This window comes from Rhinopithecus bieti, unplaced genomic scaffold, assembly GCF_001698545.2.
Source record: "Rhinopithecus bieti isolate Rb0 unplaced genomic scaffold, ASM169854v2 scaffold_2735, whole genome shotgun sequence".
Lineage (NCBI taxonomy): Eukaryota > Metazoa > Chordata > Mammalia > Primates > Cercopithecidae > Rhinopithecus > Rhinopithecus bieti.
In genome coordinates, this window is record NW_016804150.1 from 882,638 (window position 1) to 901,344 (window position 18,707).

Sequence of the window (18,707 nt, forward strand, 5' to 3'; positions counted from 1 at the left end):
AGGGAGGGAGGGAAGGAAGGAAGGAAGGAAGGAAGGAAGGAAGGAAGGAAGGAAGGAAGGAAGGAAGGAAAGAGAGAGAGAGAGAGAGAGAGAGAGAAAGAAAGAAAGTCATCTTAGCTGGTATGGGAACAGAGATCTGCAACATTTAATTCAGTAGTAAAGCCCTAGATCAGGGTAATAATTATATCTATGAAACTATGCCATGTGGTTGCCGGCCACAAGAAAACAATAACACACCCTGATCCTTAAATATCCCGGAATAGAATGTCCTTGATTTCTATATTTTCAGTGCAGTATATGGAGAAAATCGGATGAAGAAATGCTCGACTTCCACTAACTTCAGTTTCTCTCTAAATCATTAACATAAAACAAGAACGTCAACTAGCTGCTTATACAGCATATACTATTTTGGGGGATGAAAATTCACCCATTGTCTTTCTGAAATGTGTATTCTCTCCATCATGACTCTTAAATCCACAGGTCTCCAAAATGCTTAGATGAGGCAGCAGGAGTTTGAATTAGTGGCTGAGTCAGCAGGTCACAGAGACCTCAGATAGAAATTTTTTGTTGTTGTTTATTTATTTAGGGAATGAAAGAGATTTTCTGGAACATGGAAATTCCAGCCTGTCATTTGCAGCAACGTCTCTTTGTTTGAGGCATTCTGAAGAAGTATGCAAGTGCCATAAACAGCCTAACGCTAAAATTTGTTCAAAGCCACAGTTCAGAGAAATAATGAAATGTAATTGATGGGCTTAGAGATGATGAAAAAGCTGTTGTTTGTTGAGGGGTTTTCACACCACAATGTTCTATTACTGAAATAATTTACTTTTATTTCGGGTGCTGATACTGGAATCTGTATATTTCTGGTATAAAATAACTTTAGGCTTCTTAAATACACTTGATGTTTCAAGTATAAACCAGAGAAGGAAGCTTTTGGTGTTCCTAAACCACTCTGGATGTCTTATATTTCCCTCCCTTCAAAGAGTGCACCACAATCATTCAATGACCTGGGCCAGAAATCTTGTGCTTAAATACTGTTCGGCAGTGGTGAGAACACACAGCCAAGCTAAATGACTTCCCAGATCTGAGCAGCACTTCCCAGGCTGATGGACGCTGACACACAATGCTCCCTAAATCACCCCCTACTTTAATTACCCAGCCTTGCTGAAGGGACTGGGTTGATGTGAGCCTAAATCCAAGCCTGCCCCTACTGGATTTCATCCAGCTGGAAAAACGAACATGTAACAGCCACTGGCAATGGGCTTTGCTTATATGGGAAGTCCTCCCAGCCACTGCTTTAACTCCAGTGACCTCTTCTCCAACACTTAAGGTTGCAAGGAACTTGGCAACGCAGGAGGAAAAAAAAAAAAAGAACAGTTTTTAGAATTTTGGTTGGCAGGGCTGCAAGCTACCGGGGCCATACGAATTCTGCGGCAAGATGCCAACTGCGAGTGCTAAGGCTCACTTCTTTTAGCACAGATGACCCACTTAGTGATGCATGTGTCTTTTTAAAAGAATATTTTGATCACAGTGCATACGCCTGCTCACATACTTTTATCTTCCTAAATTAACAGGTTCCTTAAATGTTTCACTTCAATCGTGTTAAGAGTTGCCTCCCCTTTCAGATGCTTTCATTCTGCTGAAAACTGGATGCTTACTTTTGGTTAGCTAATTGTTGGTCTATCGGCATCCAACATGTCTCATTTTACCCACAATGAAAAAGAAAACCTCCCCAAGAAGTTAGCACATACTTACAAGAATGACTGTTTCTTGCCTGTCAGCACTTTAGGAGGTGGGGTGGAAACAAAACCTCACTTTTCACGGAACTCTAATTCGTGTTTGACTCCGGTTGTACCTTACAGATAAGGAAACAGGCAAATGTGTGCAGTGTCCTAGAACAAATTGGGCATATTGGAAGTCTGAGATAGAAGACAAAGTTATCTATCATTTCCTATCACAAATCTGGAATGTTCATTCTTTTTAACAATGCCAGTGAAATGTGTATGAACATCAGTAAAAGAGTGTCCTTGTATATTCAGCTCTCTTAAAAAGTCGCTGGATATGATTGAATATCACTATTAGAAGGAGATACTTACTTTTATTACTGCTTGTACCACAAAGTAGAATTCACAACACTTAAAAAATATACAAGCTGTGGTTGATGTTTTCTTGGAAGGTAATCCTCTATTTCTCAACCCTCATTTGTTACAAAACAATTTGTTACTATTAGAGGGAATCAGAAATTATTTTCAACCCTGAGTGAGAATGTGTCTTCAAAGAAGTTTGTTCTTTTGTTAGTTTACTACACAAATGACCTCTAACCCTTCTTTGTAAGATTTAAAACATCTTTTCTTATGATGTGGAAGGGAATAGTGGTGTGCTTCCCTGTTATTGTATATGATGGCTCTGTTTGTGTGCATTTAACTTGCATTTAGTAGGTAGGCATGAAATAGATTGGGTCTAATTTATTGCCGGTAAAGATTAGTCAACAAATTATGATAGCAGTCTTGATATTACTGTAGATGAATCAGTTCTCAATGAGAATAATACACAATTTTGTTTGAGACAGTTATGTACAAGCAAAACACCTACTACTTAGTGTCACCTGAGTTCTGCACTTCTCATATATGGTAGCTAATCAGTTACAAAGTGAATTAAATCCTCAAATATTGTAGAAATATTTTGCTGCTGAAAGCTTTCCTATCTCTGGAGCATATTAGTCCTAGACACTTCTGAAATTATCCACCTTATTAAACTCCAACAGACATGGTAATTTCTATTCACATAAGGGAAAATAGAATCTTTTCCATAGAAAATAGTTATAAACACTGGTAAACAAACAAATAGGAACATGAAAAGGATGACTCAGAACATAATGTCATCAAATTATGTATATAAATCCTATGTATATGTGGATGATTTGATTTACTTTTAAATCAAAAGCAATCTTTCTTAAGGCAATATTAGAGTAGTTTTAATGGTAGTGAACTAAGCTGTGATGATGATTTTACAAAATACATTTAACATATTTTACTTTGCTTTCTGTTATTTGAAAATCTAGATAAAAGCAGATGAATGTTAGCTAAATGCTCTGTAGTAGAGGTGAGTGGGACTTTAAAGTGATAATGTCTTAATTGACAAGATTGCAGACCTAAATACATCTGTGATAAGTTTAAGAGAGAATAACATTTCAGGATTAATGCTTTAAATTAACAACTCACTACCTCATACACTCGGTTGCAATCTATCATGTTGAAGATAGGAGAAGTTTATATTCAGGGATACCTCTTACATTTTCTGGGATTTCTTGGCCTTATTAATTCAAATCTGACTTTCAATGCATGCATGCAGCCAAGATAATTACTAGAAGGCAAGATCAAAGCCAGCATATTATAGTCCTATTCCATTTTCTGCTGATGTGAGTGATCTGACTCTCCTTTGATGTTGTATGCTTCTACAGCGAAAGTACAGAGGATAAAAATACTACACCATGTAATCTGGCATTTATCCCATGAGAGCAGAATTCCAAATTGTGACACATGTCAAGAAGTTTAAAAAAAAAAACTTAAAAGAGACCTATGCTTTATAAAATGACGTACTCTGCATTTAAACACCATCAAACATCATTTTCCATTACAAATGACCCTGATATAAAATTCAAAGAATTTTTGTAACTTTAGTGGAAGAAAATAGTTACCATATTTACTAGCAATTATATTAAATGTGTGCCTGAGCCTTTATCTCACCTAATGAGGGAGTTGAGAAGAAGCAGAAGTATAACATGCACACACACATATATTTGTGTGTATATCCATTCAAAAATTCCATCACTTAGTGTGTACTCTACACATATATACAGATGGTTTTAGTTTGCTCTGAATTACCTATCACCTTAGGTCATGAGGTTGAACAAGTCTCTGATCTCTGAACTGCTTGCTGTTGATTAGAGAAAAAGAGTTCCTGGTCTATAACATTATATTTACTTAAGTATTTGACCTTATGTTGTATCTTTGGCAATGTTCTGTTGGATATTCATCTTACTGCATTTTACAGTGTCCTATTATGTCCTGGTTTACCTTTTATAAACATGTTAAGTGTGTGTGTTTGCTTACATATATATGAACACAGAGACTGCTGTGTTATTTTAAATTAACTTTTTTGCTAAATTAAATTGAATTCTTGCCCTTCTGAAGGAAACTAATATTTTCCGATCATTCCTCAGTTGCTAGTTGATTCTGGTTCATTCTATTTTGGACTCAGAGCCCTCCAAGGTACCATGATCAGACCTACATGTTTTGACAGAAAAATCAAGCATTGTTTGGACTTCATGGCTGTCACTTCTGAAGCACAGAACCCAATATCAAGAAAATTGATTTTGATAGCACACAATTTAACCCACACTCTTCACTTCAAATAGAAATCAAAACTATTTTTTATTTTGGAAAAAAAATGGCTTTTCTCTTTCCCATTAACTGTATTTTCAAGGACTTCCAAGTGCCAGAATTATTATAAGGTGTGGTAATAAAACAAGACCTATGTTTATCGATCTAATGTATTTCTTACATCTTCTATCTCTATTGATGGCAGTGCGAGCTTCTCATAATAAGGTAAAGTATGATGAAATGAAGATCATTAAACATAGCTGGATATCAAATATAGATATGGATAGAAATACCTCTGCTGATCTTTGGGATATTATAGAATAGAATGGTGCTAGAAGACTAAATATGAGCAAATACCAGGCTGAATTTTGGAAACGGCAAATGTGTAACATGTAATCCCAATATACATCTCTGACAAAATTCTAAAGTGCATTTTCAAACAAATTTTCTCGAGACACAATTGAAACAAAGGACAAGAAAACATATTTTTCCCATATGGGTTTAATTTCAACCAATTATGTCTATGCTACAATATGAAAATCCCAGTTTATTTCATCTATTAATTTTATCTTGATCATTTTGACCTATTGTATGTCAAGCTGAAGATATAAACATGTCTTACTTCCTGTCCACTGGGATCTACTCTTTCCTCTCTGCTTACTCTTCTTCAATATCCTTTACTTGATTTTCTTTATTGCCCTCACTTGTAAACACTGGAATTCTCAAGGTATCAAACAGTTGATCTTCTTTCTTTTTTACACCTGTTCTCTAGGTGTTGTGGACTGAATGTTTGTGTCCCTCCAAAATCCAACTGGTGAATCCCCTACTGCTAATGGGATGATATTTGGTGATAGAGCCTTTTAAGATGTTAGACCTTAAGAGTGGAACCCTCGTGGTGGGACTATTGCCCTTATAAGAAGAGACACAAAGGAGCTCATGTATATTCTCTCTTCCTCTCTCTGCCATGTGAAGACATGGCAAGAAGAAAGCTGTCTGTAAATCAGAAAGTGAGCCCTCATGAGACACTGGATCTGCTGGCATCCTGATCTTAGACTTTCAGCTCCTAGAACTGTGAGAAATTAATGTCTATTGTTTAAACCACCCAGTCTATAGTAATTTGTTAGAGTAGTGTAAATTTACTAAGACACCAGGTAATGTCATTTACTCTCACAGCTTTAAACACCATCCAGATGCTGAGCTTCTAAATTTCTACCCCCAGCCCAGGACCTCCCTACTGAATCTAGACTCACGTATTCAAATGCCTTCCCAGTATCTCCCTTTGTCTTTCTAATCCTGCTGAACCATTACTGTGGTTCAGGCATGGTTCTTTTTACATGTTTTAACTTATTGAATCCTCATAACTCCATCAAGTTGACTATATTACTATTTTCAAGTTATAGATACGAATATGAGATCTAGTTACTTGCCCAGGTGTACACGTATCAAGTTATAGATACTAATATGAGACCTAGTTACTTACCCAAGTGTATGTGTGTGTATATGTGTGTGTGTGTGTGTATGTATGTGTGTGTATATATATATATATATATATGTATATATATATATATCCCAGACTGATGATATCCAAAATTGAACTCTGGATTTCCCTACTGCAGTCAATCCATTGCCAGTTTCCCAAGTCAATGCATGGCACGTCCTTTCTTCCAAATTGCTTCAAAGTACTTGGATTAACCTAGCTTTATTTTATTATTTTGCACATCAAATTCAAACCATCAGTAAACTTTGTTCAATATCTGACTACATCTCAAGACGAGCATCATCATCTCTCATCTAACCTATTGCAATACCCTCCTATGTTGTCACTCTACAATCTATTTATTACAAGGCAGGCAGAGCACCCTATTATAATAAAAGAAAAATCAGTTACCTTTGTGCTTGATGTCCTCTTAGGGCCTCTCATCTCACTCAAAATAAAATGTGATCTCCCTGACATGGCCAAAAAGTGCTTCAGATCTCGTTCCCATCCAGATCTCAGGCCTTTCTCCTCCACTCTTTATTTTATTTACTTTCTTTCTTTTTTTGAGATGGAGTCTCTGTTGCCAGGCTGGAATGCAGTGGTGTGATCTCGGCTCACTGCAACCTCTGCCTCCCAGGTTCAAGCGATTCTCCTGCCTCAGCCTCCTGAGTAGCTGGGACTACAGGCACATGCCACCATACCCATATAATTTTTGTATTTTTAGTACAGGTGGGGTTTCACCATGTTGGCCAGGATGGTCTTGATCCCTTGACCTCATGATCCACCCACCTTGGCCTCCCAAAGTGCTGAGATTACAGGCGTGAGCCACCGTGCCCAGCCTCTCCTCCACTCTCTTAACTCACCCTTTTCTACCTAGTTTCTTTTGGATCTTTTCTCTAATGCATCCTTATCAAAATGGTCTTTCCTCACTACACTTAACAACACTAACACCTCTATCACTCCATGCCCGCATTTTTTTCATTAGATTGTACTAATTTTCAATTAATACACTCTATTTTTTAAATTTATAGCTCTATTCCCTAAAACAGTATAAGCTCCATAGGTATATGGTTTTCTATTTTTTTTCTGGTGAATTCTGAATGCCCAAACTCTGTTTTGCATTACATGAATAATAATTATTAGCTGAGTAAGTTAATAGATCAGTCAAATAGTTTTGAGAATTCTCCTAAATCTACTAGTTATTATTTCTGTGAAAGTGGACCAAGGCAAAGTAAGGATGGATAATTTTCTAGAGGAACACACTAACTTGGTTAAACAAAGAAACAATAATTTAATATGTATTACCAAAGTAATTAATATTGTTATAAAATGCAATGCCTTTATCTTTTAACAAATTCAATTTAAATTGGTTATTAACATGTATCTAAACCGTTCAAGTTTGTAATTCACCATTTGTTCTAAAAAATACTCTTACCCTATTGTTCCACAGGCATTTCACTTTTGGCAGCGTTAATAACATGTTTTCTCAATATATTATACTTGAACTTTGAATTACATGTCCTTTGTTTAGTACATTTCCTGTGACTGTGTGGGATAAAAGATGCTCATTTTTTTTTCATTTGTTGTTATTACTACAATGTATTTTTTTCTTAAAGGAGGTCAAAAGCTGCCCAGAATAAATTCTGCATTTCTTAGTCTCCCTTCTAAGTATTTGGGTCTATATGACTATGGTCAAATAGTGGAAATGCCGTGTATTTGTCACAAGTGTCTTTAAGAGGAATGCTTAAACCCTTTGTTATGGAGACTCCTAAATATAAATTATTTTCTTTTTGTATAATAATATATTTATGGCTGGGACATACATACCCAGCCAGACTCTTGAATGTAGCCATGCAATGACATTCTTGCCAATAAAAGATGAGTCAAAATGATTGAGGTTGTTATCTTCCCCTTTTCCTGTTCCCATGAGCTGCAAGATGGACATGTCTGTGTCTCAGGTCAGGCCACAGAGATGAAGATCACACCCTAGGAACGATGGAAGGAAAAGATGAATGGAATCTGTATTTCTTATTGACTACATAAATGCAGAGCAACCAACCTAATCAACCTGAAATGATGCATGGAAAGAAAATAAAATTCTTTCTTCTTTAATCATGTATTTGAGATCCCTAGTCAGTAGCTTAGCCTTTTCCTCTAAATTGTGCACCTTTCCTCATCCTTCAAATTTTCTTCTGGTTAGAATGTGAACATGAAATGTTGTTAGAGTTTGAACAGCCATCCTAGATCATGAGGTAAAAGGCTCATGTTAACATAAAACCATCCCAATTCCTTTTTTTCATGGAATGCGTAATAACCTTGAATTGCATGTCACTAGTCTTTGTTTATGTGGAAGAATGAACAAATGACTTTATTTTAGCCATTTTTATTTTAAGTTTCTATCACTTGAGCTAAATCTGATTCCAACTTAAACCATGTTGTATTCTCAGTACGTGAATTATTTGCATCCTGTCAATTATTATAGAGCTAGCTCAGAAGCAGTTCTGCGATGGCCATTCCCCCAAGTCTGGATATCAGCACATTCTTTATTTACTATCTAAGAGAACATGGTTCTTCTTCAGTCAGTCCTTCTTCATGAGCTATTGTGTCACATGTACAAATGAGTGGGTATTGTTATAAACCTGAGATGCAGGGGTTTTCATTACAAAGTTTCCATTTATCTTGTTGGAAGAGTTGCTATGCCTTTCATGTGATATCCCTGGACAAGATTAATTTGTTACAATAAGATAAAAGAAACCACTGAAAACCACAGCAAACAACTCAGGTCAGTTTTAAACTGTATTTTTTTGCCCTTCTTCCTTTCTATACACATACATTATTAGGGTGGGTTCATCTAAAGTCAGTGCCCAGAGACAATTCTTGCTGTTATTTTTGACAGAGAATCTGATAGAATATTACCTCTGCCACTCTGTTTCAGAGTTTCAGATTGCACAATCACTCCCACACCCTACCTCTCCTTTAGTGTATTATGTGGGACTCTCTAATAAGTTATGGGACCTAAATTGTCTCTAAAATCATGTTCCATAGTTCCAGGCCACGATTTGAATTTTTCATATATTTAGGAAATAACCTTAGAGTCCATTTTATTTCAGAATAAATTCCTGTTATCATGATCAAGAAAGGAAGAGGAGACAAGTAAATTGATAACCTGACATCTATGTAGAATGACCCTTCTCTTATTTTACTTAGCTAGTAAAAGAAAGATTTGGGTCAAATTTAAACATTCTAGAAAATTTGTAATTTTTTGTATTTTGAAAATAATACTAAGGGGCAATAGTGATAAATGAATCAAAATAATTTAAACCTCATAGATAATTATAACTATTATTTTGTGATGCAAAAATATTATTCTGAAGCATATATATATTCTGAACATTTTAATAGCAATGGTTCCATGTGGTTTTCATAGTAGTTCTATGAGGTAGCTTGGAGGGATTACCATATTACATACCTTTTTATTAAAAAAAGATGTGTAACTTAAGACTTTTATAATTTAAGCAACAATATAGCTAATATGTGGCAAAGATAAATTTTCAGATCTGGAACCTGTCATCTTCCTACTTAGCATATGGAATTTAAATTAAAAACTTAAAATCTCTGTTTGGAAGACTGTATTCCTGTCCAACTTTGCATACACTGAAAAATACTACCAATTTATATATAAATAGAATAAATAAGAGACATGACTTGGTAAGAATTCTGCACACTTCACTGGAAAACTGTCCAATGGCAGGGACACACTTCAAGATGGATAGATGAAAGCGTTAGATAAATATTTTAATGAAATTAGTTTTTTTATCCTGTGACTTCTACTAATGTGAAGTTTGCTTTTATCTTTATAGAATGCATCAGGTGCCAGAAGATAAATCTATATTAGGCACTATAGCACATAATTATCATCACTATAACCAACACTATCATTATAAAAATATATCACCTATTATGTGCTAAGTAAGAGAAGCCATGCCCTTTTATGTGTTCTTTATAAAACTGAAAATATGGTATTTGCTCCATAATTGTAAGATGGAAGAATCTTTTTTGTTTATCACCAATAAAGCAATGGAGAACTTTTTGCTCTGTCTGCATATGCCCTAATAATATGTTTTCAGAACAGTATTTCCATTTGAAAAATCTGAGACAGTATTCCTGGGCACCTCAGGATCTATGTGTGGCTGGCTGGCTGAGTATTTTGAGCAAAGAATCTACTCAATATTATCAGAAAACGGAGTTGTTATGGCTTAATGATTTTTTTTCCCTCAAAACTGCTTGATTGGATAGTAGTTTTGACACCTGCTGTAGACAGCCAGTGTCTTTAATAAACATCCTCATGCCTAGTAAATAGTATTTTCTTAAAGGAAATTCATCAGACACAAAGCCTTAAATCTGATTCTTTATTTCAAGGGGAACACAAGGAAGTGGGAAAAGGAGGTCATTTAAGCAGCTCAGAAACAACTGCTAATGTGTAAAAAATATGTAATTTTCCTCTTCCATGAGTAAACTGCACTGAAACCTACACAAATGGTGCATAACGCTTTCATGACTTTGGCCCTAGGCTACATATTTAAATGGTCTCCACTGTATTCACATATAAACAGTGGCACCATATGTTAAGAATCACAATAATACCAAAATAGCTATAACATTATTAGCATGATTTTATTTTTATTTTTATGGCTTCTTGACTAGCTTGACAATTACCTACTGGCTTTTAGGAAATGCCTAAAATGCCAGTTACACATACTTTAGGTAGAAGAAGATCGACAGTTTTAGTTTTATTCATGGGATCATCTACAGGAAAGCTTCTCAAACAAAAATTTGGGAGTCTCCAGTTACAGTGAACATTCCATATACAGGCTTCCTTGTTATCAATTAATTCAACTTACTTCTTCATCAATTTTTCTCCCTTCAGTCTTGATGGTTTTATGACCCAGACCCAGGCAATACCCCTAGGCAATCCATGTGATAATTGACACATTTTCTAACACGGTATAGTGATGCCCAAGTCACTGCTTTCAGGCTGTGACTGGAGCTTATTGGAGTCTGCAGCAGGGGCTCCTTTTATCCTCATACATCAGAATCCACTGACAGCTCTTCCATACAGGGACCATGCAGATCTCTCCCCCAGGAAAATATATGCAAACACCTCCAGAACATTGAAATGGTTGCTAGGCATCACAATGGTGACATCTTTATGATAAACACAGTATGCAAAAGAAAGTCTCATAGAAGAATAACAAATTATTACATCCAGAGGGCAATTTTACAAGATTAACTGGTGTAATAAATTACTACTAGAGTCAGAATAGCACATTACCCTTTAAGGTATTTCACAGTGGAGACAAAATGAACTGGCCTATAAAAACTCAGAGAATGTAGGAGAGAATAACAAACTGCTTTTTCACATTTCTGAAAGATAGTCATGATACTCACTTATAGTATGGTGAGTTCAGCAAGTAATTATTGTAAAATAGTGTTATGCATGCCATTCATGCTAACATGACTATGTTTATTATTTTTCATACTGCTTTGAATTCTTAGTAACATTGCATTTGTATACTATCGACTTAATGAAAAGCCTGTAGCATTTTATTTCTAAGACAAATGCAATACATACAAGATTACATGGCAAATTCCAAGACTTGAGTATATTTCATAATAATTAACAAATATATGTATTGACAGCATAATAGGAGTTCTGGTGTCTCTATGAGAGGCAATGAATTGTTTCACTTGATTCTGAGCAGGTATTCAAAAACTTAAGAGAAATGTTTCTTAATTTCAGTATTGAATTTACATTGCCTGTTTTTTTTTTTTTATAATGCTATTTTACTTTTCTTGCCTATACTCACATTACAAAAGTGAGAAAAAAAATTTAAAATCTGTAGCTTGAACATTGGAAGCATGAAAAGTTATATAGAATTTTTATTTTATTAAAAGAACGGTAGCTATCGGATGTCCACACTTTTTCATTCATCAATAATAATTCTAACTTCCAGTCTTGAGTCTAGTACTTTCTAATAAATAAAGAAAATAAAAGGGACCTAGCATGGTGGCTCGTGCCTGTAATTCCAGTACTTTGGGAGGCCGAGGCAGGTGGATCTACCTGATGTCAACGTTTGAGACCAGCCTGACCAACATGGTGAAACCCTGTCTCTACTAAAAAATATAAAAATTAACTGGGCATGGTGGTGCACACCTGTAATCCCAGCTATTTGGGAGGCTGAGGCAGGAGAATCTCTGGACCCTGGGAGGTGGAGTTTGCAGTGAACTGAGATCATGCCATTGCACCCCACCCTGGGCGACAGAGTGAGACTTTGTCTCAAAAGAAAAAAAGAAAAAAGAAAAAGGAAAAGAAGAAAAGGTGGGGAGACAGAGAGAGAGAGAGAGAGAGAGAGAGAGAGAGAGAGACAGAAAGAGAGAGAGATGGAGTGTTTATTCAGTTTCACGAATCTTTAAGATCAAAGTATGTTCTATTCATCTCCTTCCCACCACCCACCACCCCTCATAAAGCTTTCTACTGTGGCTGCCATACAAAGTGACTTGACAAGCACATAAATTTAGTATAGTGTTCCCATAGAGTCACACTTCAAGTGTCTTTCAGGATGTTCCTCACTTAATTAAGATCATATTCTTTTTGATTTATCTTCAGATTTCCTCAAGGTGAATTTGCTGATGCCTGCAGTATGGTCCTTGAAGGTAGAAAGGAGTAGTTAAATCAGTGCTAACAATTACTGGGTTTGGACAAAAGATAGGGTTGGGGGAGTAAAGAATAAGGAAGACATTGAAGTTCCTCAAGAGCAATATCATCCTCACTGAAAGTCAATGGAGAGGGAGGACCTCGTCAGAGAGAAAATGAAATCTCAATTGACTTAAATGTCTAATAAGTACTAATGACACCGGAGCTAAAATGACATTATTTAGGTAGCCTGTGAGGGTAAGAGAGTCCTCTGTAAGGCTTCCCTTGTAACAAAAAGCAGCCCCCAGCCTTTCTTTTCTAACAAACAGCAGTCTGTAAAATCAAACTGCAGACATAGATGAGCAAGCTGAAAGCTTGCATGGCCGAATACTGGCAGCTGTGCCAACAATAAAAGGCTACTTGGGGGCCAAGAATGTTCAACATGGAGGCTCCATCTTCCCTTTTCATTGTCAACCACGTGTACAGCAATGAAGCAGGCAACATGGTCCCGGGCAGGTAGAGAACCCACATGCATGATAAAAAATTAGGGTGGGGTGGCCAGCTTCTTTGAACGCTATGCAAAGGGCAGACTTGGTCAGACCAATCTCTTGTGCCCCATGTAAATCAGGCATCGCTTCCTCAAGCTTGTCTACAAAACCGCGTGCATTCCACCATGGAACTGGAAGAGCCACTCCGGAGACCCTCTCTCTGCGGGATAGAGAGGTTTTCTCTTCTCTTCTCTCTTGCCTATTAAGCCTCTGCCCTTAAGCTCACTCCTTGTGTGTGTCCATGTCCTCTATTTCCTTGGCGTGAGGCAATGAACCGCGGGTATTACCCCAGACAAATGATACTACTTCACTAGCTGGATGTCTGTTATTGGGAGTCATTATTCCTACTTAAAAAAAGTGAATTATTTAATTATCATGCAAGTAATGCTTTATTCTTTCTATAGTGCTGTTCCTTTTTTTTATGTAGATCCACATTTCTGACCTATATCATTTTCCTTTTCTTTCAAAACTATTTTAATATTTCTGGGGACTTCTGCTGGCAATGAATTCTTTCAGATTTTGTTTTCCTGAGAAAGCCCTCGTTTATCTTTTTTTTTTTTTTTTTTAAATGATAATTGTGTAATCACTCAGTGGGTTCATCTTGCCTGCTGCCTAGGCAGAACCAATTTCTCAAGACAGAGGAATTGCAATAGAGAAAGGGTAATTCACACAGAACTGGCTCTGTAGGAGACCAGAGTTTTATTATTGCTCAGATCAGTCTCCCCAAAAACTCGGGATCAGAGTTTGTAAGAATTATTTGGTCAGGAGCAGACCAGTGAGGCAAGAGTGCTGATTGGTTCAGAGAGGAAATCACAGGGAGTCAAAACTATCCTCCCATGCTGAGTCAGCTCCTGGGTGGGAGCCACAGAACTGGTTGGCAGGTCGAGGTGGGGCAATCTGATTGTCAGAAATGCAAAAACCTGAAAAGACATCTCAAAAGGCTAATCTTAGGTTCACAATAATGATATTATCTTCCAGAGTAATTGAGAATAATGACTGGTAATATTTAGAATTCCAGTCCCTCTCATCCTAGCTTGGTGACTGGTGGCCTTTCTTTTGTTTTACAAGAAAAGTTCAGTTTGGGGGAAGGGTTATTATTTAAACTATAAACTAAATTACTTCCCAAGGCTAGTTCAGCCTATGCCCAAGAATGGACAAGGGCAGTTTGGAGATTAGAAGCAAAATGGAGTTGGTTAGTTCTGATATCTTTCACTGTCATAATTTCCTTAGTTAAAATTTTGCAAAGGTGGCTTCAATTCCCTTGATACTACATACCCAATATTTTACTTCATTCTCTTCTTGCTAGCATGGTTTCTGATGAAAAATCTATAATCCTTATCCTAATTTTTCTATAAGTGAAATATATTTAAAATGTTTTCTCCTCTGGCTTATTTCAGTATTTTCTCTTTGACTTTGGTTTTCTCTAATTCTGATAAGATTTGCCAAAGCATGGATTTTAAAAATATTTGTCTGGATGTTGTACTCTGAGCTTCCAGATCTATAATTTGGTATCTATCATTAATTTTGGAAAATTCTAAACCATTACACTTCAAATATTTCTCTGTTCTTCTATCTCTCTCTCTTTTCTCTTTCTTCTTCTTTCTTTCTCTTTCTTTCTTTCTTTCTTTCTTCTTTTTCTTTTCTTTCTTTTTCTTTCTCTCTCTCTCTTTCTTGCTTTCTTTGCCTTCTGGTATTATACTTGTTAAGTTACAATTCTTGAAATTGTCCGACACATACTGAATATTCTTATGTTCAATTATTTTTTCTTATTCACCTTTTTGTTAAACCATTCATCATTTCTGTTACAGTATTTTTTATTTTTGGCCTTTCCTTTTGATTCTTTCTTAGAGTTTCAGTCTCTCTTTGTGTAACCACCCAATGGGTTCGCCTTACCTTCTGCCTAGACAGAGTCAATTTCTCAAGACAGGCGAATTGCAATAGAGAAAGAGTAATTCATGCAGAGCTGAAGGACACCAGAGTTTTATTATTACTCAAATCGGTCTCCCCAAGCTTTCAGGGATCAGAGTTTTTAAGGATAATTTGGTGGGTGGGGGAAGGCAAGTGAGTTGAGAGTGCTGATTGATCAGGTCAGAGATAAAATCATGGGAAGTTGAAGCTGTCCTCTTGTCCTGAGTCAGTTCTTGGGAGGAGTCCACAAGATCAGATAAGCCAGTTTATTGATATGGGTGGGGCTAGCTAATCCATCAAGTGCAGGATCTGCAAAATATTTTCAGCACTGATCTTAGGAGCAGGTTAGAGGAGGGTCAGAATCTTGTAGCCTCCAGCTGTGTGACTCCGAAACCATAATTTTTAATCTTGTGGCTAACTTGTTAGTCCTACAATGACAGTCTATTCCCCAGGCAAGAAGGAGATTTGTTTTGGAAAACGGGCATTATCGTCTTTGTTTTAAACTATAAACTAAATTCCTCCTAGAGTTAGTTCAGCCTGTACCCTGGAAGGAACAAGGACAGCTTAAAGGTTAGAAGCAAGATGAGAGTCGGTTATGTTGATCTCCTTCACTGTCTCAGTCATAATTTTGCAAAGAAGGTTTGAGAAACCTTATTAATCATGCTTATTTTAAATTTCCTGCCTGATAATTCTCACAACTGTGCCATATCTATCTTTGTTTTGATGCTTCCTTTGTCTCTTCTCACTTTGGTTTTCGTTTTTGTTTTTTGTCTTTTAATATACTTTGTACTGTTTTTGTTGAAAGTCAGATGTGATATATCAAGTAAAATAAATTGAAATAATTAGGCCTTTTTTAGGAGGATTAATATTAATATGACTAGAAGTTGGACTTGTTTAACATTTGCTGTAGCTGTAGATACCAGACATTTCAAATTCCTCTATTGTCCTTGTTTTGGGCTCCCTCGTTTTCTGTGGGCTTCCCTAAATATTGTTCAGTAGCTATAGTCTGTGCCTTGCATCCTTTCAGCTGGAGTCCACTGCTGTATGCTGGAGCACTGCTGGTATTGTGGTCAAGTAGGGGGCGAGGAGAGTTCTATAATCTTATGATGGCATCCCAATGTTTTAGTGGGACTGTGTCTCTGTGCTGTGCCCTTCACAAGTGCTTTTTCAGTAGGATAGCTTCTTCCATCCCCTTTAGGAGTGACAGGAGGTCTAGAGAGAGTTATTGTAGAAGTAATGTTCTTCTCCAACTAGGATAAGGCTCTGGTAAAATCAATTTCCATGGAAAGTAAAACTTTGTTATGGAGCACTCTCTGGGAATATTCATGATGTTTACTCTTTTGCTTTCTCTGTCAGAGTCATGAGGGAATCTTTTTTGGTTCTTGACCATAAGAACTTGTTAATGTTCTGGGGATAAAACCTAAAATGGGGAGGGAGGATCCTTTAGACTAAGGTTCCCAGGACTTTCTCATTCTCATGTTGAACAGCCTCCAACAGTTCAAAATGATAATTTAATTGCTTATGGCTTCAGTGGATTCTGTTTCAGGTAAATAATGGGCTGTAACTGAATTCACCTGTCTCTTCAGAATTCTGGCTGATTATGTGTCCTGAGATCTCAGTTCTCATTGATTTTCAATTTGTTCAGATTTTCTTGTAAAATGGTATGTGAATACGTCCATGGCCTTTACGCATCAGAACAAAAACCAGAAGTTACTTGACTTTTCCACAAATGCTTCTCTCATGTTTAAACTTGTGCTAACCATATAAAATTTTGGAAAGATTAAAATACTCATAGGAAGAATTTTGACTCTTTGTCTTATTAATTTGGTGACTGAAATGAGTTCACTCTTGGGTGTCGCAATTTCTTCATCTATAAAAACGGTAATAATGATAGTTTATGAGATAAGTTTATCTCATAAGTAAAGATTCAGTGTGTTGATACATTTTATACACTTAAAAGAGTACTAGGCACTTCTTAAGCCCTATGTTACCTATAGTGTCTCAAGAAAAGCATTTGTTATGGCAGGCATTATCCTGAAGTCAAATTTAGCCCTTACAGCATTGATTACAAAACTGGAGTTATTTAGGTGTGGAAACATTTTAGCTAATAAAGGTATTTCCATTTTCTATAAAATAAAACAACAATACATTTATGCATAATAGAATGCATTGGTAAGAATATAATTTTCTTTTGTTTATGTTTCTGCAGCTACTATTGTTCTTGTTGTTTTTTGAATACTCCAATTTTATTTAAAGGCATGTTGATTAGCTCTGACTCATTAGGAACTAACTAGCACTTATTAATAGAAAGTGAAATGACATCATTATGTAATAAATATTCATCTGGTAGATAAAAAATTTCAAAGTTTACACGCATAAGAAAAAATTAGCAAGAGTTCTCCAGAGAAAAGTCAGAAAAACCACTGAACTATATTTTATAAATTAGTAGAAATTTTATTAGAGGAGGTTTTAGCTTTCTATAACACTATCCCTTAGGATCCATGCATCTTATGTGCTGAGTAATCCCTAAAGATTAGCCCATTTTTAGTGTTCTTTATAATGTTCTGTACTTGACTTGGAAGAAAGAAAATACTCTACTAGCACCTGAACCAAAAAATGTCTTTTCAGCTCTTATTTTAGTAAAACATTCCATGCAATTTACAGTAATAAAATATAGCCATTATCCATGGATTGGTGAAAAGATTACTGATTTTCAATTGTTTAGTAACTGTACCTTTACATACTACCATAGTAATGCTAATATTTCATATTTATAGAATCCTCTATTTGAGAAACTCAAATTATTTTATGAATATTACACCAATTAATCCTACATGACAAGTATTACTATTCCCAGTATACAGATGAAGAGGCTACAATGAGGCTGCTGTGACAGCAAAAGGGTATGTACTATGTCTTGGAAGAGAGAAATGTGTATCATATCCAAGACCTTTCCAGTAAGAATGCCCTGGAGACTGATTTCTTTGGAGGGCTGTAGAAAAGACATAGGTCAATGGTAGTTTTTGAAGTTCTTAGAGCTAAGTCATTGTCAGCTTGAAGAGCTGAAGCAACATTCATGAATTTGTTTCCTACATATTATTACATGGTGAAATCCCATCTCTACTAAAAATACAAAAAAAAAAAAAAAAAAAAATTAGCCGGGCATGATGACAGGCTCCTGTAATTCCAACTACTGGGGAGGCTGAGGCAGGAGAATCACTTGAACTAGGGAGGTGGAGGTTGCAGTGAGTCAAGATTGTGCCAGTGCACTACAGCCCCTGCAAAAGAGAGAGACTCTGTCTCAAAAAAAAAAAAAAAAAAAAAAATCTATCTATCTATCTATCTATCCATCTATCTAATGTGTGTGTGTGTGTGTGTGTGTGTGTGTATGAACAGACATTTCTCAAAAGAAGACATCTATACAGCCAAAAGACATATGAAAAAATGCTCATCATCACTGGTCATCAGAGAAATGCAAATCAAAATCACATTGAGATACCATCTCATGCCAGTTAGAATGACAATCATTAAAAAGTCAGGAAAGGCCGGGCGCGGTGGCTCAAGCCTGTAATCCCAGCACTTTGGGAGGCTGAGACGGGCGGATCACGAGGTCAGGAGATCGAGACCATCCTGGCGAACACGGTGAAACCCCGTCTCTACTAAAAAAATACAAAAAGCTAGCTGGGCGAGGTGGCGGG